The 26930-nt window shown below is 44.1% G+C and overlaps 1 pseudogene; it reads left to right on the top strand.

Moving 5' to 3' along the window:
* Nucleotides 1–9185: 9185 nt before the first annotated feature.
* LOC144175657 (uncharacterized) lies at nt 9186–24016 on the top strand (annotated as a pseudogene).
* Nucleotides 24017–26930: the final 2914 nt, after the last annotated feature.

Below are 26930 nucleotides of genomic sequence, written 5' to 3'. Positions count from 1 at the left end.
ACTGTAGAGAGAACTCCTCGGCTACTATAACTGTGTTATCCCTATTTGTGATGACATTGCCTTGCGTGGCTTTTTATGCATGCATCTGATTTTGCCCCCATGCCTAGACGTCTTTTCACTTCTTTCAGGCTACCTCCGTTCTTTACAGCATGCCCAACCCTCTCCATATTACACTTCTGTATGTCAGCTGTCTTACGCTTATTTATTAACTTAGAAAACTCCGCTAGTTCTTTCTGTCAGCTGCGGTGGAGATTGCAGTGCTTTGCCATTTCCTGAATAGATCTTTCGTCTCCTGGGAAGGTTTACCGGTATCCTGGCTAGCTAGCGTAGCTTCTACTTCTACTGCACACTCCTTGATAATGCGTGTTAGATTGTCGCGGTGTTCTTGAGTCGGAAACTCTGCTGTCTAGATTAGAGCTGAATATCGGTTCACCAGCGCGATCCTGAATTCTTCAACTTTCCATCTTACGGTTAACTCATTGATCGGCTCCTTTTGTACTAGCTTGTTACGGTCCCTCCTCAAATCTCGCCTAATTCGAGATCTTACCACACAGTGGTAACTTACACCTCATCCTTCCGAGCACTTATAAATCCTGCACGACGCCAGGTTTATCGCATAGTATGAAGTGTATTTCGTTTTTATGGTCCCCATTCGGGCTCGTCCGTGTCCACTCCCGGCTCTCTCGTTTCCAGAAGAAGGTATTCATGATGAGTAGATTCTTCCGCTCTGTGGACACGACTAATAAGTCCCCTGTGTTATTTCTACAACCCAGACCATAGTTTCCAACTGCCGTGTCTCCAGCCCGTTTCTTGCCTACTTTAGCATTGAAGTCTCGCATAACTACAGTATAGTGTTTTTTTTTAGCCATTGCCGATTCCACATCTTCATAGAAGCGTTCTACTACCTGGTCGTCGTGGCTGTATGTGGGTGCGTAGCCCTGTACCACCTTAATTTTGTACCTTTTATTGAGCCTGATTACAACACCGGCTACCCTTTTGTCAATGCTATAATATTCGTCTATTTGATAGCTATGCTTTTATTGACTGGAAATCCCACTCCCAGCTCTCTTTTGTCCGCTAGACCACGGCAACATAAGACGTGTCCATTTTGCAGCAGTGTAAAGGCTTCACCTTTCCTCCCAACCTCGCTAAGCCTCTTATATCTCATTTATTGCCCTCTAATTCCTTGAACAACACCTTTAGACTCGACTCTCTAGATAATGTTCTGGTGTTAAACGTTGCCAGGTTCAGATTCCATTGGCGGCCTGTCCGGATCCAGGGATTCTTAGCACCCTCTGCTGCGTCACAAGTCTGACCGCCGCTGTGGTCAGTTGCTTCGCAGCCACTGGAGACGGGGGGCCGTGGGTTAATTGGCGTATTCATGGGAGGTTGTGGCGGTTACTACACCAGGGTGGCCAATCCTGCTCTGGAGAGGGAGTGCATTGCCGGCAATGGTCGCCGGGGCCAGGCCGCACCCTAAGCCTCCTTCTGCTATTCCAACAACAGGCGGATTTTTTTTAATCCGGTTGGAATTGTGCAGCACCTGGTTTCGAACCACAGACATTCTGCACGCAAGGCTGATACTCTGCCTCTACGGCACCGCTGCATGTAAAATAACACACCACCTTAAAAAATCAACAAATAGTAGAACGCAAATTCGCGAACGCAAACTTTGGGAAGGCTTGATAAAGGTAGTATTCCACACAGCATTGAATATATGGCAAAATAGCTTACCAAGAATTCCCAACTTGTGTTTGGAAGCACTTGAACAACTTTCTGCCTTTTGTGAGCAACACCCCGAGCGAGTTTGTTAGAGTTCTGTCAGGCTTCGTGCTAGCCACACTCATTTTCAGCGTGGATGTAATAGTATTGTTCATCGTTCATGGCATCCATGTTGAAATCAAACTTTGGGCTGGTCACTGTGTGCGTTATAAAGAAATGGGCCGCCATTTAACCAAGACATCTTAATAATGATGTATAAAAACTGCCGTTTTGTTTTCAGAATGGGAAGTAGCAAAATACATCTTTATGCGAAAAAGCAACAAACAAAAAGCAAAAGAAAACAATATCAGGATATTCCCATGACCTCGGAGGTTTCAATAGCAAATAAAAACTAAAATTATTCCAATATACGAAAATGTTATTTTAATTTACAAAAAAGGCGACCCCGAACAGCTTACAAAACATACCCATCCTACTAGTTTCTATGGTTTTGAAGTTATCTAGGAAAAGTATACCGTATTTACACGCCTAATGATCGCACGTTTTTTTCCAAAAATATCATGCAAATTTTGGGGTGCGTTCATTACCCGAGATAAATTTTTCGGGAGAAAACTTTCAGTGAAAAAAAAACGCAAGCAAGTTAGAGGTAAGAATTTTCACGTTAAGTCTCATGAACATAAGCATAATAAATAAAAACATAAAAACTCCACGGATCACCCCTAGCCGCGTTATAAATTGACGCAAAATGCAGTGCTTTCATGAATTACGAAACGTGCTGGAACCAGTTCACTGCGAGGTGAGAACGGATCGACCAATAAGGGGCTGCTGCTGTCACAGTGCGCTACACGGCTGCCGACGCAGCAAGTTGAGCGCGTTTTTTAGGTGCGAAGCACCCTAAGACTTCGCTATGTCCGTCTGCCGTCCGACAGTCTCCCCCCCAACACTATAGTTAGCTACACGAGACGGCGCTACACGCAAACACAAGATTACATTCAAAACACACAAGCCGTCGTTCCACTTCGTTTTATTTAGGGTCAATAAATCACACCATCTCCACGCCGTGAATGATGCCGAGGGTGTGAAGCACTGGGACGCGACTTGTCTTGCGTGTGGCGTTTGTCATTTACAGTGGACTTACTGCACCCCAAATCATTTAATAAACTTTGAGTGCATCATCGTGCATGGACGATAGAACTCATCCACACAATACACACAGCTCACGTCCCAGTGCCCCAGTGCTTCGCACCCTCAGCATCGTTCACGGCGTGGATATGGTATGATTTATTTCTTTGTCTTGCGAGTACATTATGTGCATTTAGTGAGAGTTTTTTCCGCATCAATATTAACTCATGCTGGCCGATATCGCTGATATCGGCAAGTGTGCAGCAATAACGTAGTCATGTCCGCTTTGAAAGAGGAGGAAACATAGGTAAGCGCGACGATCGTAAACTGGATTTCGCCCACGTGCAGCATATGGCTGCGGCAAGTTCAGGGTGCGGTCATTGTGCGGGAAATAAGAAAAAATCGTATTCTGACGACACACTTCAGTGGTGCGATCATTACGCGAGTGCGATCATTATGCGAGTAAATACGGTACCCAATGAAACGACTGGATTGCTAGGCTCTGAACGACGAAGGGGAACGGCTGATTTCAGTCCCGCTCCCTGTCCGGTATTGAAAATATGCAATGAATTAGATAATTGTGAAATATTCGAGAAATACAATATAAACCTGAATAAAAGCAATAAAAGCACTTTGGCCACAGCCACGGCATTAGTAACATTGAGACGTCGCATACATCTGCGCGGCGTTGTTCAAGTGTGCGTAGATGAGATTCTCCTTCATAAATAAATAAAAACATCCTTCACAGAAAATCTGGGCGGCAATAAGACAGCACCAAACTGTATATATTCAGTCCTTTTTGGCGAATAAATAAAACCTAAACAAAAACTACGGGTAGGCTGATCAAGGAGGAATACTTAAATTATTGTATATTTCGGAATGGCGTAGGGTTAATGAGTCCGTCCCGCCAGGGCTAATGAACAATGCTTCTACAAGTCTTCTACGATATCTGTGATGCAAGCCTAAGAATAAACAGAATTAAATTCAAGGTAAAGATAACCTGTAAGATGCAGCTTTCAAAGTAAGCGATGAAATTCTATAATAAAGAAAAAAAAATATGATGATCTTAGAACTTTGGGAGAATTGAGAATGCTGACCCTAACCGTGAAGACTAAATTGCAGGCATTATGGAGGGGGTCCGTACAAATGGTGGTTGTATAGAAATTTGGCAGTGTGTTGCGTATCACTGAATGGCACGTGTCCAAGCAGTGTATGCTTGCCTTGACGAAACAGAGGCGGAAATGAGTGAAAGTAAGCACGGAGAAAATATACTTGGGTTTGCCTAGCAGGCCAAGTGAGAAATATCAAGAGTGACACTTCATATAGGCCGCCAGTGGCAATACGTATATGCCGTCGAGAAAGGATTCACAAATAAAATGTAGCACTCTTTTGCTGTCGGTATATTCTTTCTTGCTCATTGGATTGAAACCCGCCGGTTGCCTTAAAGCTGTGCAAGATTATCAAAGCCAGTAATTGAAATACTTGATTTCAGTGCTTGTTGATTGTTTAATATAATACAGTAGCGTGGAAATTTGGGCTTGTTGGTACATAACTTACAAATATGTAGCGCAGAAGACACAGAGACACAGCCGTGTGATTCTACTTGTCTGTGTCTCTCGTCTTCTGCGCTACATATTTGTAAATTAATATAATACAGTTGTCTACAAAAGAAGTTCAGAGCGATGAAGAATGACGGGTGAACAGCTAACGAATTTTTTTACGACAATACTGAAGAATATGTTGGGCTTTGCTCTCTCTTGACAAAAATTGCCCTTTCCAAATAAAATATTTATTATCGGCACTATGTTTGTGCCCTTGCGAGCCCTATATACCTGGAATGCATAGCTCCTAATTAATAGCCAGGTTATTCGGTTCTCATTGCCGAATAGTGCAACAGCAAATAACATGTGTTGAGAGAAGAAAATTTCAGGGGCGACTTTTGAAAGAAACTACGCAAGAAAAAGTCTTCCGGAAAGTTATTGGTCCACTCTTAAGGTAAACACACGTGCGTCAAGCCTGAATACATTACAAGGAGAACGAACATATCAGAAATACAAATTGCTACCACAAATCTATTTCAGCGAAGAGGTTGTAACTCAGGGACTTGTATTGGGTGCACACGTACTTGAGAGGCTGTGATGTTGCTGGTTTTAACAAAAGTCCTCTGAAATCTTTTGAATGAGCACGAAGCCATATACAGCAAAACATCACTAGCAGCGTTGGCACTGCGCCTGCTTCGAGACTGGGGTATGAGATGGCAAAGTACCATCTCACGTTTGTGTAACGCTATCATTACAATTGTCTACTTGTTTTCCGGAATATATGTGTTGTTGCTTTTGATTCTAGTGTTTGTATTACGTGGGTGTAATGAACGGTTAATTTCTCCGATTTCAGGGTTACCATACCTACCACTGCCTTGAAAAAACACGTGGGTATTTGATAAGCTGCATCGACGACGTATTCGACACAGCTTCTTCAGCTTTACCGGGAAAACTACAAGTGAATAATTTAAAATCTGTCAGTGCGTAGAAAAGGCTTCAGAAGGAGCAAATTCATAACAACATGATGCTGTTACTAGTTTTCTGCATGCTCGCATTTGGACACAATTTTACCGAAGCGGACGACTCTGATCCGGAAGCACTACAACCTTTTCCATTGGTCGACATACGGGAGGTATGTGTGGCATAGCTTATAACTGAAATAGCTTATATCTACAACTTCACTGGTTATTTGTTAACACCTATGTGCCATACCGTTTACCAGTAAACACGTAGGCAATTGGATGGAGATATGTTTAATGTGAAATGTTTGTGCGAAAAAAATGTCTCTTGCAACTTCCCTAGGAGTTTTTTATAGGTATACGAAAGAAAGGAGACTGTATGAGAAAAGATAGACTAAAGAATGAAGTCGAAATTTATATCGTAAATAAGTTGTAAGGGGAAAATGTGTCGCCATAAGCTAATAGAAATTAGAGATTGTGAAAAGCCGGTGTTGCGCATTCAGAAACAATTTCTTGCTTGGCCGCATTGTTAACCCAAGGTAATTAGAATTATTACCATGGTTGTGCGCTTTGTCTATTAAGGTCACTTTGCGCGATTCGTTCATTTTATATTTGAACTTGCCTAGTTGTGTGATCACCCTATGCAGACCCAATTTTTTTACAGCACCTTAAATGTTGCTCGTACAGCTAGTATACCACAGATTTATCTCGGGTGTAGCGAAAAATTAGAACTACATTTGAAATGCATTCCAAAGCTTTGGCCTTCCCAATAAGCACAACAATAAATATTCGAGGTTTCTTGTGGTGAAATTATCTCTACTTTTAAACATCTTCAATATTTCCCGTCGCAGTATATGGCTATGTTGAATTAAAAAAACTGATGCAAATGAATGAATATTTGAGACCAAACGAGGAAAACAAAACTGCCGGTTAGAGGTTACAAATGTTGGTAAATTTCTCAAAACACATGATAGAATTTCAGTGTTGCTACGCGAACTACGGACAATCATTCTTTCTGGGCATATACTAAATGACAGGTATATCATAAACGTCGTTCACTTACGGCTTCAGAGGCACTTGCCCTGTTATTAATGAGTAGCATTCTTTGCCGAGTACCCCCAAAGTGAGAACCGTGAAACGCCCTGCATTTCCACAAAAATGCAGATATCCGGAAGTTCCACATGTAATCGCTATAATGGCGTAAATGGCGATAACTCATCGCCCCAAAGTTCAAAAAACTAACAAATAGAAAAATAACAAAAAAACGAAAAATGGTGAAACGTACAACGCAAGGCACTTCCGCAATCATGCAGATTCCGTGGAGGTCCTACCTGTAATCGCAGTATTGGCGCAAATGGAGATAATTGGTCGAACGAAATTTTGAAACTTAGGAAAAGATGCAAACTATAAAACAATTACTGCAAATGGCGAACCGTGTAATGGCCTGCGTTTCTACAATAATGCAGAGTGTGAAAAAGTTTCAACATAATCGTTAATTGGTGGGACGAAATTTTGAAAAACTGAAAACTAGGAAAACTGTTTTAAAAGTACGGAAAATGTCAAAACCTATACCGCATGCCATTTCCACAATAATGCACATTTCCCACCTGTAATCCACCTGTTCCAGCTGTAATTGTTATAATAGCGTAAATGGACACAATTGGTCGAACGAACTGAAAAAATAAAAAATTAAAAAAGATAAAACGATTACGGAAAATGGCGAACCTTGTAATGCCCTGCATTTTTACAATGATGAAGATTTCGCAGAAGTTGCAAAAGCAATCGTTGTAATAATGAAAATCGAGATAAATGGTCGGACGAAATTTTGAAAAACTACGAAATGATTCAACGAAGAATCAAAACTCCGACCGAAAAATATATTTCATAAAATTTATTTTATTTAAGTTTTCGTAAAATTTTATTTCACAAAATATATTTTTCGGTCGGTGTTTTTATTCTCCGTTGAATCATGACCCACCCCGACTAGGCGAGATTCAGTCCAAATCATAGATTTCAAAACTAAGAAATAAATAAAATATTAAAAAATACCGAAAATATCAAAACGTATACCGCATTCCATTTCCACTATAACGCAGATTTTAAGAAAGTTCCACATGTAATCATTATAATAGTGTAAAGGACATGATTAGTCAAAAGAAATTTTGAAAAAATAGAAAGATAAGAAAAATACAAAATAAATACGGAAAATGGCCAACCTTGTAACGCTCTGCATTTCCACACTAATGAACATTTCTGAAAAGTTCTTAGTGTAGCCGTGGTAATGCTGTAAATAGAGATAATTGGTCGGACAAAATTCTGAAAAATTAAAAATACGATAAATATTTAAAAATACGGAAAATGTGAAAAGGTATACCGGGTGCCATTTCTACAAAATGCAGATTTCGCGAAGGTTCCACCTGTAATCGTTAAATAGCGTAAACAGACATAACTGGTGGAATGAAATTTTGAGAATATAAAAAATAGGCAAAATTTCAAATAAAAACGGAAATGGCGAATCGTGCAACCTCCTGCATTTCAACAATAATGCACATTTCAAAAAAGTTCCAGATTTATTCGTTGTAATAACGTAAATGGAGATAATCTGTCGGACGAAGTTTTGAAAAACCAAAAAATAAGAAAAAATTTACAATGTATGCCGAAAATAGTGACCCGTGTAACGCCCTGCATTTCCAAAATAATGAAGATTTCGCGAAATTTTCACCTGTAATTTTTATAATAACGTAATTGAAGGTATATGGTCAGCCAGGATTAAGAAAAAAAATTACACCATCTTCCCGTGGGGAACCCTGATGAGGATGCGAAGCATCGTGGCGGTTCAGTGTGGTTGCATTGTGTTGCCGTTATTTTGAGTGATCTGGTTTTTACTCGCGCCATAGGGAATTCCGCGTCCGGGTGCACACCGGTGGCAAAGGCAAGCAAGTACTGTTGTGTTACGGTGAGTCGGCGGTGGTTCTCGAGGCGCCAAAATTCGTCCATCATGTTCTTGTCGATGTTGTCTCTGTGGTAGAATCGGTAGTCTCCGTCAGCGTTGGTGAGGTAAAGGTTGTTGACATTGGTGCACCGGCTGAGAGCAATGTACACGCCCTCCTCTTCACAGCTTTGTCTTCTCCTTTTTCTTCTTCGGCGGTTCCCCTACGGGAAGATGACGACGGTGGTTGAACGCGAAGCTATTTCGTGATGGATTCTTTGGTTGGCCAATCCCTAGGGGCATCCTGCCACAACCAGCATCAGAAGCGCTGCGGACGGGGCTGGTTGAGATGCGAGGCGCGTGGCGCTTCCCGCCACAGCTTTCCCACGGGAAATTCAACATCCTCCTCCAAAGTTTTCACTTCGTCGTTTCCGTTGACCTTCAGCTTCGCGTGCCTTCGTTGTATCAGTAGCTTCTTGACGTGGTTTGAATGAGTCAAAGACATAAGGCGCGTTCGTAGCACTTGCTCCTGTACCGGATACCGTACTAATCCCGAAAAGTGACAACGGAGGAAAGTTGAAAAGCGCGGATGGCTACAGGCCGATATCTCTGTGTAACGTGGATTACAAGATATTCGCGAAGGTGCTGGCACGCCGGTTACAGGTTTTAATCACAAATCTGATAGGTTCGCACCAGACTTGCGGTATTCAGGGGCGGAGCATTCAAACCAACATCCATATTGCTCGTTCAGTACTGGAGTGCGTATCCGATGGTGCTGGGCAGGTTGCGCTCCTTCAAATTGATCTTGCCAAAGCATTTGACAGGGTTAGCCATCCTGTAGTCAGCTGGGCTTGGGGAAGCCTTGTATAAAGGCATATCTCTCAGTTATAAAAGTTGTACGACCCGGTTGATTATAAATCGCGAACTCTCTAGACCTATTCCCATTAGATCTTCCGTACGGCAAGGTTGCCCGTTGTCACCCCTTTTATTCGGTTTGTACCTTGAGCCCCTGTGCATTAGTATTCTCCAAAGCAGTGCCATTCATGGTTTCTCACTGGAAAACTATGAAGTCAAAGTTTTAGCCTATGCAGATGACCTTGCCTTTTTTGTACGGACAAGAAAAGTGTCTTGGAGGTAATGATGCTGACACAGCGGTTTTGCGATGTAAGTGGTGCTAAGGTGAACCTTGAAAAATCAAGAGGTTTTTGGAAGAGCTGGTGGGGTACGCAGCCACGTCAATATGGAGGCATAACATGGGACTCTGAAACAATACAGTACCTTGGGGTTCCTCTACATCAGATTCGGAACAGTGGACCTCATTGGTCTTCTGCACTTACTGTAGTGAAGCGTAAAACGCAGGCATGGATGGGGCGGGAGCTGTCTATATTTGCGCGTGCAGAACTGTGTAATGTATTTCTTGTCTCCAAACTTATTTATGTTCTGCAGGTCCTTAGTTGCGCACCAAAAAACGTTCAAGCATTTCACAGAGTGTTGGCTACCTTCGTATGGCGATCCAATTGGGAGCCCATGCACCGCGATAACCTCTTCCTCCCGTTGAGGTCTGGTGGTTTTGGATTCGTGCATTTGTTTGTACACCAGCTCGTTTCGCGGTTCTTTTTATCAAAACGGCTGATCATCCGTTTTTAAAAGTTTTTATTCAGCATAAATTCAGGGCTCATTTGCCTTTTTTATTTGCTCCAACTCACCCCGCGAATCCTAGGCCGCGTTGGGGCTTTCTGAAAGAGGTTGCTGACACTTTCAAGTTTCTTATTGTGCGTTTCTCTCTCGAGTATTTGCACGGTCTCTCAAGGAAAGAATTAACAGGAATTTTAATTGAAAGTTTATTTCCAGTGCCCATTTACCGTCAACCATATCTGATGTTTTTAAATGACAGTGTGTTGAAGCGCGTCAAGAAAATGTGCATCCAAGCGGCTGCAAAAACTTTCTTTTTTAAGTTGCACACATCAACGTTGCCTGTGAAAACATGGCTCTATAGTAAAGGTGTATATGTGCCTTGGTCTGTTAACTGTCGCTTGTGTAACCAGCCGGAGACAATTGATCACTGCTTTGTTTTATGTCGGGATGCGGTGTTTTTTTGGGATGTTCTGCAGCGGACTCTTAAAAAGGACATAGACATCACCCCTTACAGTATACGATTCCTGCAAGTGATGAAGAACTGTTCCGTGCCATATGACCTTTTCGTGCTGATAGGATTGTTTAGCCTATGTAAGTGTCGCATGATTGACCGCCATGCCGAGGAAATTCGTGGAACTAAGTCAATTTTTCGCGAACAATGTGCGCTTGTGTACAGTGTCTATGCGGGGCAATCGCAGCCGCCGGACTGGTTGCATCTTCGTGAAGCGTGTGTGTGCGTGCCTGACTTTTAAAATGTATAAGTGAATGTACCGTTATTGTAGTTAGGGTGGGACTTTAAACTATTCGGGCTAGTTTCTCATGCAATAAAGAAAAAAAAACGGATTTGTAGCGTAGTGGGAAGAGCACCGCGTACCTCCCGGGGCGGCCAGAGAGTCGCGGGATCGAAACCGGACGCCGCTAACTATTTCTTTTTGTTAAGGTGTAGTATCGCGCAGCTGCGGGTTGAAGGAGAAGAGTTGCGCATGCGCGGTGTGAATGCGGACGCCGACGCGGGACATGCCGAGACCACAAGATGCTCCGCATCTAAAACCAAAAACAAATGCTGGAAAGAACTCACAATAAAGACAGTCGGCATAAGAATGCCACGCATTTGTAGATAATTCTCTGGAGTTCTGCCCAATTTTTTTAATTGTGCTACTATAGTTGCTGGTCTGTCGCAGCTTACTCAAAGGAATCTGTTTTTAATGAATAAAACCGAGCAAACAACGCACCGGCTGAAAGCAGCGCACCCTAGCTTTTCTCACCCTGTTTGGGTACCTGAAATGTTTAGGAAAAGAACTTCTTACTTCCTTTTTTACCTAAACATTTGTTGCATTGTTGTTCTGTCAGGAGACGTCTTTTGGCATCTCGAAACTGCGTACAGCACTTTGCATATCCAGATGGAGTGTTCACCAAAGCGTGCAGAAGAGCAAAGCGAACGCTTGAGCGGAAGCAGGCAATGCATAAAAAATACTTATTGAAAATAATTTTAAATGTATTCATAAAGCTTTGCGGAAATACATTTTTAGTACACTACAGGCGCTGCTTCAGTTGCTGAATAGTAAGATTCACGTAAAGCATATCCGCAGTGCCGGGTAAAATACATCTCAAATGAATAAACGTACTGAGATTTTCTCCTCGATGTTTACGTATAATAAAATAAACTGAGCGTGATACTTTCACTTAATGCGCTGTCTAAAGCAGACATAACTCTGCGTATTAAGAGAGAAACTCGGCGTACAACTATGTAAGCGGCGGTGTTCCTACGGCATTCGTCAAAGCAAAAACATAGAATTCAACGAGTATATATATGTACGAAAACACTTGCACTTTGTCAGCGTTGTTATTACGGTATCGCTGTGGAGGCTTTGAAAATTTTCTTTTTCTGAAAAATATTGGCCTTAGATGGACAACCTTGGCTATGCTTGCTCACTACCCCCTCCTCTGTGCCCGGCACCTGCAGCGCGATTGGAGCGGCGCACCCCTCCACGTTTTGTCTGCCTTCGCTACGTTTCTTTTGCCTGTCCTGTAGTGTTATAAGTTTTCGGACTCCTCAACGCGCGGTCGTAGGGTGGACGCAGTCTCTGCTTGGGTGGCGCGTTGCAGCGGCGTTGGCCGTCTAGCCAAGGTAAGCGCGATATACCGGATATTTGCGCGTACGGTGTCGCACTACAATTGATGGACATATGTTTGCCGTGCAATCGAAGAGTGCTAATCCCTTTATGTAATCCGCACGTGGTTATTAGGCTTACCTCCACCTGCGAGCAAGATTTCCTACCGCAACTACGCCGGTCAAGGGAATGTACTCACAAATCAACGACAGCAAGAAGTCGTAGAAACTCGCCGCTTACATAGTTGTACGCCGAGTTTCTCTCTTAATACGCAGAGTTATGTCTGCTTTAGACAGCGCATTAAATGTATTCATTTGAGTGCTTCCCTTTTTCGCCTAGTTTTTAGCTCGGGCCCTGCTGATTGGACGGGGGACTATTGCTACGCGTTTCCTTGTAGATAGAGTTATTCCGTTCTGAACTTATTGAGGACTAACACTTGCATTAAACACATAAAAGCCAGGAACGTTTTTAGCACAGCCTGTTCACACAAAGTCCGCCGTCCATGTTTACGCGCTTGAGAAATTTGTTAGGTGTATCCAGAGACGCAGCTCTCTTTTGTTTTCTGTTCGCAGCAGCCGCTCACAGCTGCACATGTTCACAGCAGCCGCGGAACGGGGAAGGAACCCAGTTTGTGGCATACATGCATCCGACTAATGCGCACGGCCGGGCCATACGGCAAGAATCCGAGCAGCCTTCGCGATTTTTGTCGGCCGCATGTCGCCATTCTGTCAACTAAAGCCATGAAAGAGTTTATGCCGTCTGTTTCCAAGTTACCAAAAGTGTTAAAAGCGACCCACGTAATCCTCGGTGCAAGTGGCAGTAGCGAAAGTGCTTCATGCCCATGGACTACAATGATTTGTCCATCTAAGTTAAACTGTATGAGAGTAGCCGCTAAGTTACAATCAGTTTTTGTTCCTACCGCCACCCAGAACCAAGAACCAGCAAAAGAAGGAAGGAGAAGGAAGGCGGGAGGGGAGGGGGCCTTCGAGGGAGGCAACAAGTTCCCCGTACGAGACCCCTCGGATCCCAGAACGGGTCCCCCGGCGGGTTCGTCTCTTTTTGTTGCTTGGATTGCTCCCCCAAAACTTCGCGAAACTTCAGGACGTTGGACCATTCCTCTTTTGTGTTTCGTAGCAACTTTTTCCCTCCTTGATGTATTCATTTCGTAGCGCATTCACGAACACGTGTGCGCGTTCCGAGAGGCCCTTCGGCCGCTCGTGGGCGAGTGATGCACACGCGGAACCCGACGCGCTACCGCTGGATCACGCCACCGGAGAATTTCAAAAATGTGCCCAAAGGCACCGAAAACAGCGTGGGCTGCTTGGCGGTTGTGTGTGTTTAGAAGCCGAAATTGCCCATTTGCGTCTAAAGGGTGTACTTAAAGGTGTTGTGCCACCAAATTTTAAGTCTGTAAAAAGCCTGTTGTAGGCTTTCTCTGTATGCAATGACCCTCAACACGAAGTTCCGGGTACATCAAGCGCCTTATATATATTTGAATTCGCTTCTAAAAAGTACCTAAAAGCTCTTCTGAAAATGGGGCCCCATCGCTAGCGCCACTAACCATGACGTCAGTGAATTGCCAGCATAAGAAAGTTTGTGACGTCACACCACGTTAGCGACTCGAGCGACGTCAACGTGAACTCCAGTTACCACAGTTTGTTTGGTCGCTTGGTCGTATCAGACATATCCCGAGTGCACTTCCTTTCCTTTTCACCCGAATCACCTATAGTAGTAGTAGTAGTAGCCGTATCAGACACACTAGGCCGACACGACGGCCACGACAACGCGACGGCGACGCCGACGAGGCGCCAAACCATCGCCCAACTACCGAATTGCCAGACCGCGTTGTCACACTACGCCGACGGTGACACAAACACGCCGGCCGATGGAAAGACGCCGTAGTTTGACTGACTCGCCGACCGAAGACGCCAACAAAACCGGTCGCCCGACTGGTCGCGCAACGCGTCGCCGGGAATCGACCGAGAAGCGAAAACTGCGCCCCGACAACATTCGTGCCGCAATGAATGCGGCTGTATATCTAACAGTTGAAATCCCCAAGCAAGATAACAACACTTTCGCACTCAAGGTGCTTACTAATGGTTTGGAAAAAAGTCTCCCGCTCACCCTGTCTGTTCGGTGCATAAATACATATAACTCTCCATTCAATATCGCAAAATAAAAAGTCACAATACACATAGCCGCCGCTCGAATCAGCTACAACGGTCTGTTCAACAATCCCTAGTGATCGCCTGATAAAAAGGGCACACTGCGCCGATGTTCCCACGGCGTGCTCTGAAATGTTGCAACATGCGGTCCGTCATTTCCTGGCTTTCCACTTTAGTTTATTGCACCGCAATTATATCCAGTTCTTGGTCTGCGAACAGCCTACTAAGCTGGCATTGCTTCCTTCTCACTGCCAGGCCTCGCACATTAACCGTTGCAACGTTAATTGCAGCTTCTAAAAGTACAGTCATTTGGAAAATCTATACCGCATGCCGCTCACCTCGGACATATGACAAATTCTCGGGTGTGCGTCCGCTAGCGTAGGTCAATGCGGCATGAGGCGTTCGCCCCGTTCTTGGGCACACATAAATCTTGTCAAAGCAAGTGTTGTGTATGTCACCTTCTAATGTAAAAAAAAATTCACAGAGTATTTGCGGTCTTTATTGGGTCTTCCAGCTGGAAAAAAACCAGTCGCTCTAACATTTTTCGCCCAGTCAAAAAGGGGGGTCTTGGTCTTTGTCATTTATTTTTACGACAAGTTGTGGCAAGGTTTTGTTTTGTGCGGGATCAAAAAGACGCCTTCTTGCGCACTGTAATTTAGGTGCGGTCGAAAAATGTTCTGCCTAACTTTGTTGTGTCTTCAAGTGATATTGTTTGCAGGGGGGTGAAAAGATATTTGCGAGAAGTGGCTCTGTCAGTTGAATTTTTGAAGGTATGGTTTTCTTTCGACTACCTGTGTAGTGTTTCCAGGAAGCACCTGTACAAACATTAAGTGGATGTTTGTTTACCTGTGCAACTGTATAGGTCGTTATACGGTGCGGGCACAGGGCGTGATGTTTTAGGGTGGTCAAAAGTATGCCTGTGAAGCCTGCAATGAAGTCCTTTTTTTAAACTACAGAGTGAAACCCTTCCCGTAGATACTTGGTTAGCAGAAAGAGGTATTTTTGTGCCGTTGACAACCGACTGCAGGCTGCGCAAAAAGCCGGAAACTATTAATCAAGTCTTCATCTACTGTTGGGACCCAGTGTTCCACTGGGATGTCCTCCAACGTACGTTAAAGAAAGACTTACCCATAACGCCTGGTGGAATTCCGTTCCTCCATGAAAAAAATGAGGGCGGTGTGCCATACGAGTTGATCATGCTCCTCGGTCTTCATAGTATATGGAGGACGAGAATGGCGGTGAAGAATGCGGATATAAATGTCCGGCCTATCACAGAAAATTTCATTGAAAGTGTAGAGTATATACGGGAAGTTTTTCGTGCTGAGGATGATCCCCCTGAGTAGTTGCCTGTGCTTGACGCTTTAGTGTGCCTTAGAAAGTTTTATAGCCACGTAGTCAGCCAAGTAGGGTTGACGGATCATTACATGACATGATGTGTGATGTGCTGTAGAAATGTCAAAACAGGCAGTAAAAAAAAAGTCTGGTGGTGCAGTGGTCTAGCGCGTCGCGCCCGTTCGGTCAACGTTGCGGGTTCAATTCGCGGCGGTGGAAGATTTTTTTTTGCGGTTTTTTAAGGGGCATGGTTTGCATATCCAATTGCATTTGCATGACTTGCGCATCCATGCTTTTCATTTGTCTGCATCCGAGGATGCAGACAAAGAGTCCGTGACAGAGCTGTCGCGGCTTGACATGACGACTCGGCGTGTTTACTTCCGTGGTGACGTGTGCGGGAGCAGACGCCGCAGTAAAGTCGCAGCGTACCGCAGCGCCGCATGGTAGACACACGTGGCAGAGCGTCCTCGCAACACTGTGACGTCACTGCTTGAATCGGCGCCCAGAAACCAAAACCGAACCCGGTTCAAATGAATCGTGCGATAATACATTTTTTACTCAGGATATGTGCATGTGAGCATGTATCATGCTTTCTGAAGAAATATAAAACGTTTGCAACAAAGAATGCACAAGCAACAAATTTGGTGGCACAACACCTTTGAACGAGTTTCTTTTAGGTGTCACAAGTATTTATGAAGCAACTACTTTTTACTTGATGGTCCCTGACGCTAACAGGTGTTAATCTTTTTTTTGTATGTTAAAGACGCGAGCATTTACAATTATTTTCCGCGTTGCTCCCTAATTAAATGATGACGTTGTCTGTTTACATGAAAAAGTATAAAGTTACCTGCCGGTGATGTGCGGCGGAGAGCAAAAAAATTACATGAGTGTGCAAGCACAAATACACGTTTTCAGGCGTTGCTTGCTTTAATCGCTTCGGTTAGGTGCCTACAATATAAGAGCTTGTTATTTTAAGGACGGCGTGAAATTTTGTCTTGTTTTTCGAAATAACCTTGCTTTGCCGTTCCTTTAAAAGCATTGTTGAGTGCACACGCCAATCTAATGACTTTTATGTAAGCTTTCTACTGCAATCCTGCCCAAGCATTTTTAAATTGTTTCTCTGGGCACTATTTTTTTAGTACGTAATCTCCGAAGAAGGTGACGCCGAAATATGGAACACATACCAATATTTGTAGTTAATAAGATTACTGCTTATCTTATTTTATTAGCGCCCTGTGAGTTCACAGACCAGTTTTGTCCAAGTTAGCTGAAAAACTAGAATTGCGACCATTTCAAGTTAACTCAAGCGCCTAAGAAAGAGAGTAGCATAACTCTAAGAACTCTGTTGCATGTTTGGTAACGTTGTTATCTTAGCTGTGTCTTTTTTATCCGTAATTTTCGCTAATGTGTATCCCTAGACAATGTCCAAACATAAGCCCCCGCCCCCCCCCACCCACCATTCTTTATTAAAAATGGCATTGAAGATCCGATGCCGCATGACAATATAAACTATGCTTACATTACATAAATTGTCTTACGTCCTTCAAAGGGGCATTGTTTTCACGGCGGGTTTTTTTTTTTTTTTTTAAATGTGAACTAAAATATCCTCTCTCGCGAGGGACGTTGGCACGGCTAGAGAAAAGGCCTGATTGATTTGACATTTTGCCTCTAAAAAACTGTTTCACTACTATTTTTCCATTTTCTTTTCACTGCAGGTGCTGGTGAAATTTCCCGCGTGGAGATGCCGAAGTAAGAGGATTCTAATGCACAACGCTTCATCTGCACTGGCTACCGAGGTGGCTGAAAGGCATTCATTCTTGCTGCTTAGTAATGGCAAAATTGGCCACTCGACTCAGGTTTAGAATAAACAACTTTCAAACTTCCAATTTGTGCGCATACATGCTGTTCTTTTCAGTCAATAACTGGCCCGCATTCCGAGCATGGCCGGTTTACATTTTCACAATGGAGCATATTTTTAGCCTAGTGCCAATAAACTTTTTGAAACCACAATATGATATTTTCTAGTTGGACGTTAACAATGCTTCCTAAGACACATTGCCATGGCATCTCTCAATGTATTTAGGTTTTATTTTGTATACACTAGTAACACGTTTTCAGCATATTTGAAGCAGTATTTTATGTGCATTTAAAATGCATTACTAATACATTTTGCACGTATTTAAAATTACATTTTCTGAGCATTTTATTGCATTTAAAATGCATTAAATATATATTTTTGATGCACTGCTTATGTATTTTTGAGGTACATTTTAAATACGTTGTAAATGTATTGGAAATGCATTTGGAATGTGGAGAAAATAACGCAGAATAAATACGAAGTTAATATATGTATTAAATGCATTAAAAATACATTAAAAATACTGCATCTTTTCGCTAAGGGAACAAATAATGGTAACACCGCCGAAATGGCCTGTCAAATCTGCGACATAGAGGTGCGGGTTGACAACGCCGAAACTCATTCCAAAAGAAATAACCTAATCTTTTACTGCCTCCCTGACCCTAACCCGTCCGAAAAATTGGCAGATTCCGAAGAAATAATTATAAACACTATAGCGACCATCTAAACATAACTGGACCTTAAACTATTCGAATGTGCTCACCACCTTGGTCGGCACCGGCATGATCATCAGCGGCCTATAATAGCCAAATTCACTTTCTTTAAAACCAAACAGGAAGTTCTCCCGAATATACGAAAACTAAAAGGCACAAACTACAGTATCGGGAAAGATTTTTTAGATTTCGTTCGAAAAGCCCGACAACATCTTGTCAAATTTGCCTGAACCAAAGCTGAACTATTCTCTCTCCGGTACAAGACTTTGTTTCTTGGTAAAAAAAGACACGTTTTCAACGAAACATCCCAAACTGTGAACAAAATTTCATAGCAATCGCCCCATCGTTCAAAAAAAATTGTTAATGTTAAAACACCTCAAACTAGCCTTTCCTTCTCTGTAATCTTCACTAATATACGTAGCTTCCTTTCAAAATGCGACGCAGTATCAAATCTTGTATCGACATGGGACCGCAACATACTGCTGCGGAAAGAAACGTGGTTGAGGGATTATGTCACAGATAGTGAGGTACTAGCTGAATTGCCAGATTTTGTTGTGTTCCGCAAAGACAGGAAACAAGCTAGTGGCGGGGGCGTACCTAATACTTTCCATGAGCAGTTATCCTGTTCACTGATAAATACCCACTGCAATCTCGAAATTCTATGGTTAGTCTGCCGCAATGTACCGGAGACAGTTCTCCTAGGTGTGTGCTATCAGCCACCGGACAATAACCCAGATTTCGCACAAAATCTAAGGGATAGACTCAACCACCTAACTACTATATAGGCTACCTCGCATATCCTATTTCTTGTAGACTTTTATTTTCCCGACATTAATTAGAATTACGCCAACCAATTAATAACAGGCCACTTCAGAACCAAGAATTCATTACGTCTGCCTAAATCCTAACTTGACACAGCTAATAACAGAATCTACGCGTATTTCTGGTGAAACTACTAATATTCTAGACACAATACTGACAACAAAACCTGAAAGCTTATCACATCTTACACACCTTCCTTAGGTTAGCGACCACAAAGTTATTTATGCTGTTTTTGAATTCGTCCTGGAACTACGAAAATCACGCAGTAAATCTCTACGGCTATATGACAAGGGGGGGTTACAATTCAATAGTCACTGAACTTGTAGCTTTCTTACCTTATTTTGAAACAACCTTGAGTGAACGATCACTGAAGGATAACTGTTTTTTTCGAAGATAAAATTAGGAAGATAGCAAACAAATTTCTTCCGAGTACTAACTCCCATTCTAATCACCAAAAACCATAAGTTTTCAAACTTTTAAAGCGGATTGATAATGAAAAAACGCCTTTTTCGTGAAGCTAAACGCACAGCAACCGCCAGCGCATGGGGTAGGTATAAAGAAGCCAAAAGCTCTTTAATAACGCCATTCGAACCTCAAAAAGAACATTTTTTTATACTGAACTTTCGAACATTTTAGTAAATACCGCTGGGAGTTTTTGGGAGGTGATTAACCCTAACAAAAGGCAAGGTAATATTTCGAACAATTCTTCGGGCGGGGAAGTTACCCATTCTGAAGGCGCAAAATTATTCAACGCAGCAGTCGCTTCCATGTTCACAAATGAAACTACCAGTCCCCATCCGATTTTTCTGTCTAGCATCGTCTCTGTAATGCCCAGTATTGATTTCATCGCTGCCGGAATAATATCGTTATTCGACAAAATAAAACTCTCTCCTTTTAGCGGTATCAGACAATATTAACTCAAAATTTCTAAAAAATACCAAACACTTATCAGTACATATTTGTCACTGTTGTTCTCTCAACCGTTATCCACAGATAACCTACCAATTAATTGCAAAATAGGAAAGGCCATCCCAGTCTTCGAATCAAGTGATAGATCATGTCCGATCAATTATCTCCCCATTTCCTAAACAAGCGTGCGTTGCAAGCTCATCGAACACACCATTTACAACAAAATCATGCACTTCTTGGACTTCAATACGCTTTTTCTTCACGCACAGCACAGATTTAAAAAAAGTTCGTGTGAAACCCAGCTGCCCTTTTTGTTCGTGACCAGCACACTAACCTGGACAATAATATACAGACTGACGCCATCTTTTTTTACTTTGCAAACGCATTGGACAAACTACCCGACAACCGCCTGATGTTAAAACTTTCGAAATTAAACTTAGATCCCAAAAGTTTACCTTGGATTCGAGAATGTTTGACTAATCATTCCCAATTTGTTACTGTTAGTGGACATAACTCTTACCCTTTGGCAGTAACATCAGGCATTCCGTAAGGATCTGTTCTCAGCCCCTTATTATTCCCAATATACATTACGATATACCTTTCTATGTATCGAGCAATATTCGTATGTTTGCAGACGATTGCGTAATATACCGTGCTGTTACTAAGCCATCAGCTGCATTGCAAGATGAGATTACCATGTGCCTAACTGTTGCAATCGTTGGCTAATCACACTAAACCCTCATAAATGCAAGTCCCTCTCTTTTCACCGTCACCGCTGCCCCCTCACCTGTTCTCATCAAATCGTAACGTTGCATTGGAAAATGTCATCAATAATAAGTACTTAGATCTCTTTGAGCAACGATGTATCATGGCGGGCACATATTACCAATATCATAACATCAGCTAACAGATCGTTTAGTTTCTTAAAACGATACCTGCGTCATGCACCCCCTCATGCAAAACTGCTAGCCTACAAATCTTTATTTCGCACCCAACTTCAATACGCATCGCTTATCTGGAATCCTCATCAAGCATACTTAACCGACGCCCTAGAATCAGTTCAGAATCGAGCAGCTAGGTTCAATTATTTCTCATATTCGTACAACGTGAGTGTGTCATCTCTTAAACAAGAATCCGATCTTTTAAACCTTAACATTCGTCACCAATTTGCCAGCCTCATTTTGTTCCACAAGCTCTATCACAACCCATTCGGTCCCCCGCCCTATATATTGCCTCCTACCCGCATATCTCACCGCATCACTCATTCTTTTCATGTCGTTCGGCCACGTGCCCGTACCATGACATTTGCCGCCTCCTTCTTCATTCGCGCAGCCTCCGACTGGAATGGGTTTTCCGCATGATCTTGCCACCATAATGTGCCACTCAACATTCCAACAAAATGTCACTCTCTTTTTTTTTTAATTTGAATATTCATTTGTTCCTTTTTGTACCCCTGATTCTCGCTTTGTCTTTTTTCTGTTTTTTTTTCGGCAAGGTGTTACGCCAGTTATTATTTATACCGATTCTGCACATGTACTCTTTTCCTTTCTGTAGTGATTACCTCTGTTCATACTGATACCCATACTGCATATGTATTGCATTTCTTGTGCGTGTTTCCCACCCCTATGTAATGCCCCCTCAAGGGGTATTTGAGGTAATAAAGGGATGTTATGTGATCGGCTCCCGCAGTTTTTTGGGACAATGGCTTGTTTAAACGCTCTGCGCATTAAAGCTTGTAATGATGGTACAAGTAGTCATTTAATTTGATGAAATAAGGGTTCTGTTCTTTTCTGGAGGAGAAATTCTTTCGCAACTTGCGGTAACAACGTAGGCGAGTTGGGTTTTCTGGTTGTTTCTTGGCTCTCGTTTTTTGATGACGGCGGAGTTGATTTCGGATAGCTTTAACGGTAAAATGTCTTCGGACTTTACTTGGGGCAGAAGACGCTAACACATCTGAATGTATCTCTGTGGCTTTCGTGGCAAGGGATGCACTTGCGATATTGTTGCCTTTCAGCTGCCAGTAGAATTCTCACATGTGATGTTCCCCCACACAAAGAATGTTCCTGAGTGGGAGGTCATACATGGGCTGTTTTTTTCTGGCAGCGGTAACGTCGCCAAGAAAACACGGGATTTCGACATAGATGTTGACCTCTGGTTGCTGCCCGTTTTATCAAGGAGCAGTACCCGGATGATTTTCCCCGTTAAATGTGGTTCACCAACCGGGCCACATCGAACAACGACGGTATTGCTGTCCGTGTCTCTAAGAACAGTGACAGGTTTTTCGAGTAGTTGGCCTTCAACTTCTGGCGTGATTTCACAAGGACCGCTGATGGCTGCGTGCTAATACCACGAGTGTACTCGAGACTAGAACCTCCGTGTGTGTCCCTGTGGAGTTTCGTGCATTACTGTGGTGCTACTAGAGGCATAGTTATTGCACAAGCAGCAACCTGCTCGTCGCCATTCGGACGGTTTACGCAGTTTTTGGTTTCGTGCACGAGGTCAGCACAAGTATTGACTCTTGCTGTACCCTTAAAGATGTTACAATAATCTTGGGTTCGGTGTCCTGGGCGATTGAACAGAAAGCGTTTCGGTGGCACTTTCGTCTCGGAGTTTGCCGTGGTTTTTGTAGTATCACGGACGTCTTCGGAAATCTTGCCAAGGTTCGAGAGATTTCGTGCCTCTATAAAAGGATCTGTAGCCTCGGCCACGTTTCTCAGCGTTTTGCACTCTAGCTCTTTAAGAAAGATGATAAGCTTAGGCTGGCAGCAGCGGAGGAATTATTCTAGCCGTGAAGAGCCTCGAAGGTTTTTTGCACGTTCATATCTATCCAATGGTCAAAATAACCAGTACATCGTACTGCTAGTTGCTCGCCGGTTTCGCCATCCCCAGCTCTCGGTACTATTAGATGGTGAACACGAAACGTTGAAGCAATGCCCGTTTTACTTCAGTGTTTGGGACATTTCGGCGGTCATGCGGCCAATGATTGTAAGTAGCTCCCAACAAAAGACCTGCTTGCAGCTATGGCCAATTTGTCTTGCGGCCATTGCTGTCTGGTTGCTATGCGTTCAAGCCACTGCAAGAACTTGGGCAAGTCTTCGCGCTTCTCATCAAAAAAGAAAGCAATTTCTGCCGATTATCGGAAGCGGAGTAGCAACAGCATAGTATGTGGAAGTGACATTGGGCTTGCTGGCACTACCCTCTTAGAGTCGTATCTTTAACATTAGAAGCTCCTTCCCCCATTTCTTCAGCATATTTGTCGGTTTGCGCAGCTTTTTTAGCTCGTTCTGCACTTTTCTTTTCTCTTTCAGCGGTTTATCAGCTGGCTTAACCTCTCGCCCGCTCTAGCGGTAGGGTTGCTCAGCACGCTCGCTCTCGATCCACGCTCTAAGCTCTTGTCCTGAGAGTGCCAGCTGAGTCCCGATTGGCAATATATTATGAGATCAATGCTGTTGCAGCTAACGTTACATGCTCACACGTGGCTCACTTGACGGCTTTCAGCGGATGTTAAGAAATCCTTGCAGGGTCGCCACAGGTTTAGTGATTAGCGTGATAATCACTAGTCAGTGACCGGCGTGTGGACGGGTAAGGCTACTTTATGCATGGCGCAAGAAGAAGCAGAGGATAGAAAGTGGTATGAAGAAACAACCCATGAAAAAAGATATAAGCGTTACAAAAGAGAACAAGCTAACAGGAAAATGTTCGCGATAGAGAGAAAACGTCCTACCGGGTTTTGTCGCAGTCCAGGGTGTGGATGTCATGACGCGTCCGGGGTCAACGGAACCATAACGGCGCGGCTGGCTCAATGACTGGCTCTACGCCACGTAGAATTCCCTTAGATGCCATCAGGCAGGCATCGTTGACCCTCCAAATGTTTGACGGCTCGATGGCAATGCAGCGGGTGCGAGCCGATTCTTCCAAATCCAGGTGAAAACGGACGTGCGATCTTTCACCCAGCATGTTTATACCTCCAAGCCCGGGACAGCCCAGGGGTTGTCGTCATCACCGGAGAACGACTCTAGGGAACATCAGTGGTTGCAATCGAGGGTTTCACCGGGGAACGATCACAGGTTCGCGCTCTCAAGCCCGGCGCGTAACAGGGGTATGCTGATTGTGGGCCCGTTTCTATTCTCTGCACGCTCTGGCCGCAGCTTCCAGCTCGGTGGTCTCTTCGTCGTTCACCGGCACCGCATCACAATGAGAAGGTAGCACTATTTGAGGCAGCCGGGTGACTTATTGCGCCATTTGCGGCGGGTGAACAATTGCATCATTTGCATCATGGGTGTATTGGATGAGGCGGCTGACCGACCAACTGAGTCTCCATAAAATTCTCGGTACGTCAAAGTCCCCAGTGACCAGCAAATTGTGATCACTGTGAAATAGTACAGTAGTTTGAATTGTGTTAAGAATAATTTAAAACTCAGTGGCATGTGTCTCGGGGGAAATGTTTGTACCCACTAAGAGGCCTTCACCCGCAGCAAAAAGCTCTTCTAAACAAATACACTCATTTCCTTATTTAAGGTGGAGTAACTTGATGGAGTAATGTAGTGCAACGAGCGCACTAGCGCCCCATTGTTTACCACGCAGAAAACCTCGGTCAGGCCCCAAAACTTAGTAATACGGGGAAACATGGTATCGGAACTTTTGTCGGGGCAAAGCCAAGTTTCGGTGAGAATATTCAGAGGCTAGAAAAAAAAGGACATCGGAGAAAAGTTCCGCTGACTTACTGCAAAGTCCAAGGACGTTCTGGTAAAAGCAGTCAAAGTTTCTGATTGCTTGCCGTCACATCCAGTCCCTGCTGTTCAGCATGAATCATTTTCGCATGCAAATCTCGGCAAGACGTGAAGAGGCAGTGACCAGGCCAGAGCGCAGGGTCTTTTAGCTGCTCAAAACACGCGTCATCCACGTTGACGTGGAGAGAGGCACCAGAGTCAAGCCTCGTCTTCCAACGTTTGCAGGGAATAGAGGTGGCCCCCACGCCGGACAGGTGCACGAAAACGTTAGCTGAAGTGGTACACAAAACCAATTTTGTGACAAACACGGCTTTTGGGAGCCTGCGCAAGCTGACAGCAACTAGTCCGAAATGCCCAATGCCAGATGACGCCGTATGGAGCTCTTGAGAGCTGGGTGCTCTGGTGTTACACCCAGAGGAAGATGGTGCAGGCGATGGGATACCGAATGAACCACCTTCGAGCTGACATCGTCTGTGATACGTTATGCTATGCAGAAGACGAAGCGCTCTGAGTCAGCGGAGAGGGGTGGGGTATTGTTTCGGTCGAACAACAACGACTGGATAAGGAGAAAGCTTTAGCTCTCTTTCTATGACGGCACACGATAGAGTGGGCTGGCAAAACTTCGGAGCACTGTTTAAGAGCGAGCTTGCGTGTACTTTAAAAGAAATTTGACATGATTAAAATGCTAATAGCAGTGTATTTATTTGGTGATCGCGAGCTCCGAAGCGGGGAATTCATTTATTTCACTTTAACATTATCGCCATCACGAAACACTTTTAGGAACGGTTCGTATACTTCTGTACTGATCATCATAATTGTTCGTTCTTGGACCGGTGTTCCGAGACGGCTGTGTCGTAAATTGAACGGCCTAATTCATCAAGTACCCAAGATCCTTAAAAGTGGTGGAGGTTCCCCTCGATCCCATTCTCAACGCCTTCCAAGTACAGCATTGGAGCTCCATTCAGGTAGGCGATTGCCTTTAGCAGCGCTGGAACGTGAGGCCGGAAGCTGCCCCGCTGATAACTCTCTTGCTGCGCATCTGGCATTTGCTATCACACGCCTCCAGAAGCAACCTCCGCATTTAGCCGGGCTCCACGATGAACGTGTTGATGACTGGCTGGATCAGTATACTCAAGTCAGGGCTTTTAACAATTGGGATGACGTGTTGAAGCTACAGAATATTGGGTTTTCCTTGGACAAGGTGGCACACACATGGTTTTTTAATAATGACCACCGGATCGCCGACCGGATCACCTTTTGTAAGGAGCTGTGCCAGATTTCAGTAAACTAACCGCTCGGTCCGATATGTCGAAAAAGAAGCTGGCCACTGGCGTTCAGCGCTCTGACGAGTGGTATGCGTCAAACATATCGGATATTCTCACTTTCTCGCTCTTTGTTGGCGCATAGATGCAAGCATACCGGAGGCTGATAAGAATCGCCATACCCTGAAGGGCATAGCTCGTTTTGTGTTCAACGCACTTGCAGTTCAAAATCCTTCCACCATCAGTGATGTCCGGGTACCAGGTCATCACCTGGATGATCTGCAGTCCATACGTCTGCAACCGGACGGTCTGGTTATGCTACCCCATGGGGACATGGACCTACATGACATCACACGCCAAATCATCCGCGAAGAGCTTCAGTTTAACGACCCGCCGTCACCTGTACGCGAACCCTTTCGCATGGAAGCTCTTCAGTTACGGGACCTTGTGAAGGAGGAGCGGGCATCTATGACGGGTTTGATTCCGACGCCACCCCCGTTGCTAAAACTTCCACTTCGTACTACTCGCCGACCCAATCGCGACCGCCCCTGTCACAGGATGCCCCGTTCGCACCCATTCATTTAACAGAGACCTCTGCATCGACCGTTCTACGGGGGTAATACACAAACATGTGATCTTCTTGCCACGCTTCCCCGAGCGACCGACCCATCTACTATTACCGCGGGATCCCGGGACGCATAGCGCGTTTGTGCCGACGCCATATGCGAGATGAACAACGAGGGTGTGCACCGTTTGAACGAGATTTTGGCTATCCTTATGGTTCACAACGTCGTGTCTATGATTCAACCCCGCGAAGGTCATCGCCAGTCTCCGCCACGCTTGCCTCGCATCAGACCAATCTACCGTCAAGCCAGTGATCACCGTCACCGTATCGACGGTCCGTGTCTCCTGTTCGCCCGGCATCCCACATTCCCGAAAACCGGAATCTAGCGGAAATCTGGCGCCCGCAGTTTTCAGTGCTGAAAACGCGTCGCCCGGAAAATGTACAATGCTCAACACCCACCAAACGTTTTCTCTGTTCTCGTGGAAGGAAGTTTCTTTAATTATCTTGTGGATACTGGTGCAAGCGTTTTGGTTATTTAGGCAGATTTGTTTTCAT

Source organism: Haemaphysalis longicornis, unplaced genomic scaffold (assembly GCF_048455015.1).
Source record: "Haemaphysalis longicornis isolate Haplotype H1 unplaced genomic scaffold, Haemaphysalis longicornis Haplotype H1 scaffold_3, whole genome shotgun sequence".
Lineage (NCBI taxonomy): Eukaryota > Metazoa > Arthropoda > Arachnida > Ixodida > Ixodidae > Haemaphysalis > Haemaphysalis longicornis.
Note: the sequence above shows the minus strand (reverse complement) of the source record. Positions and strands in the feature narration are given on the sequence as shown.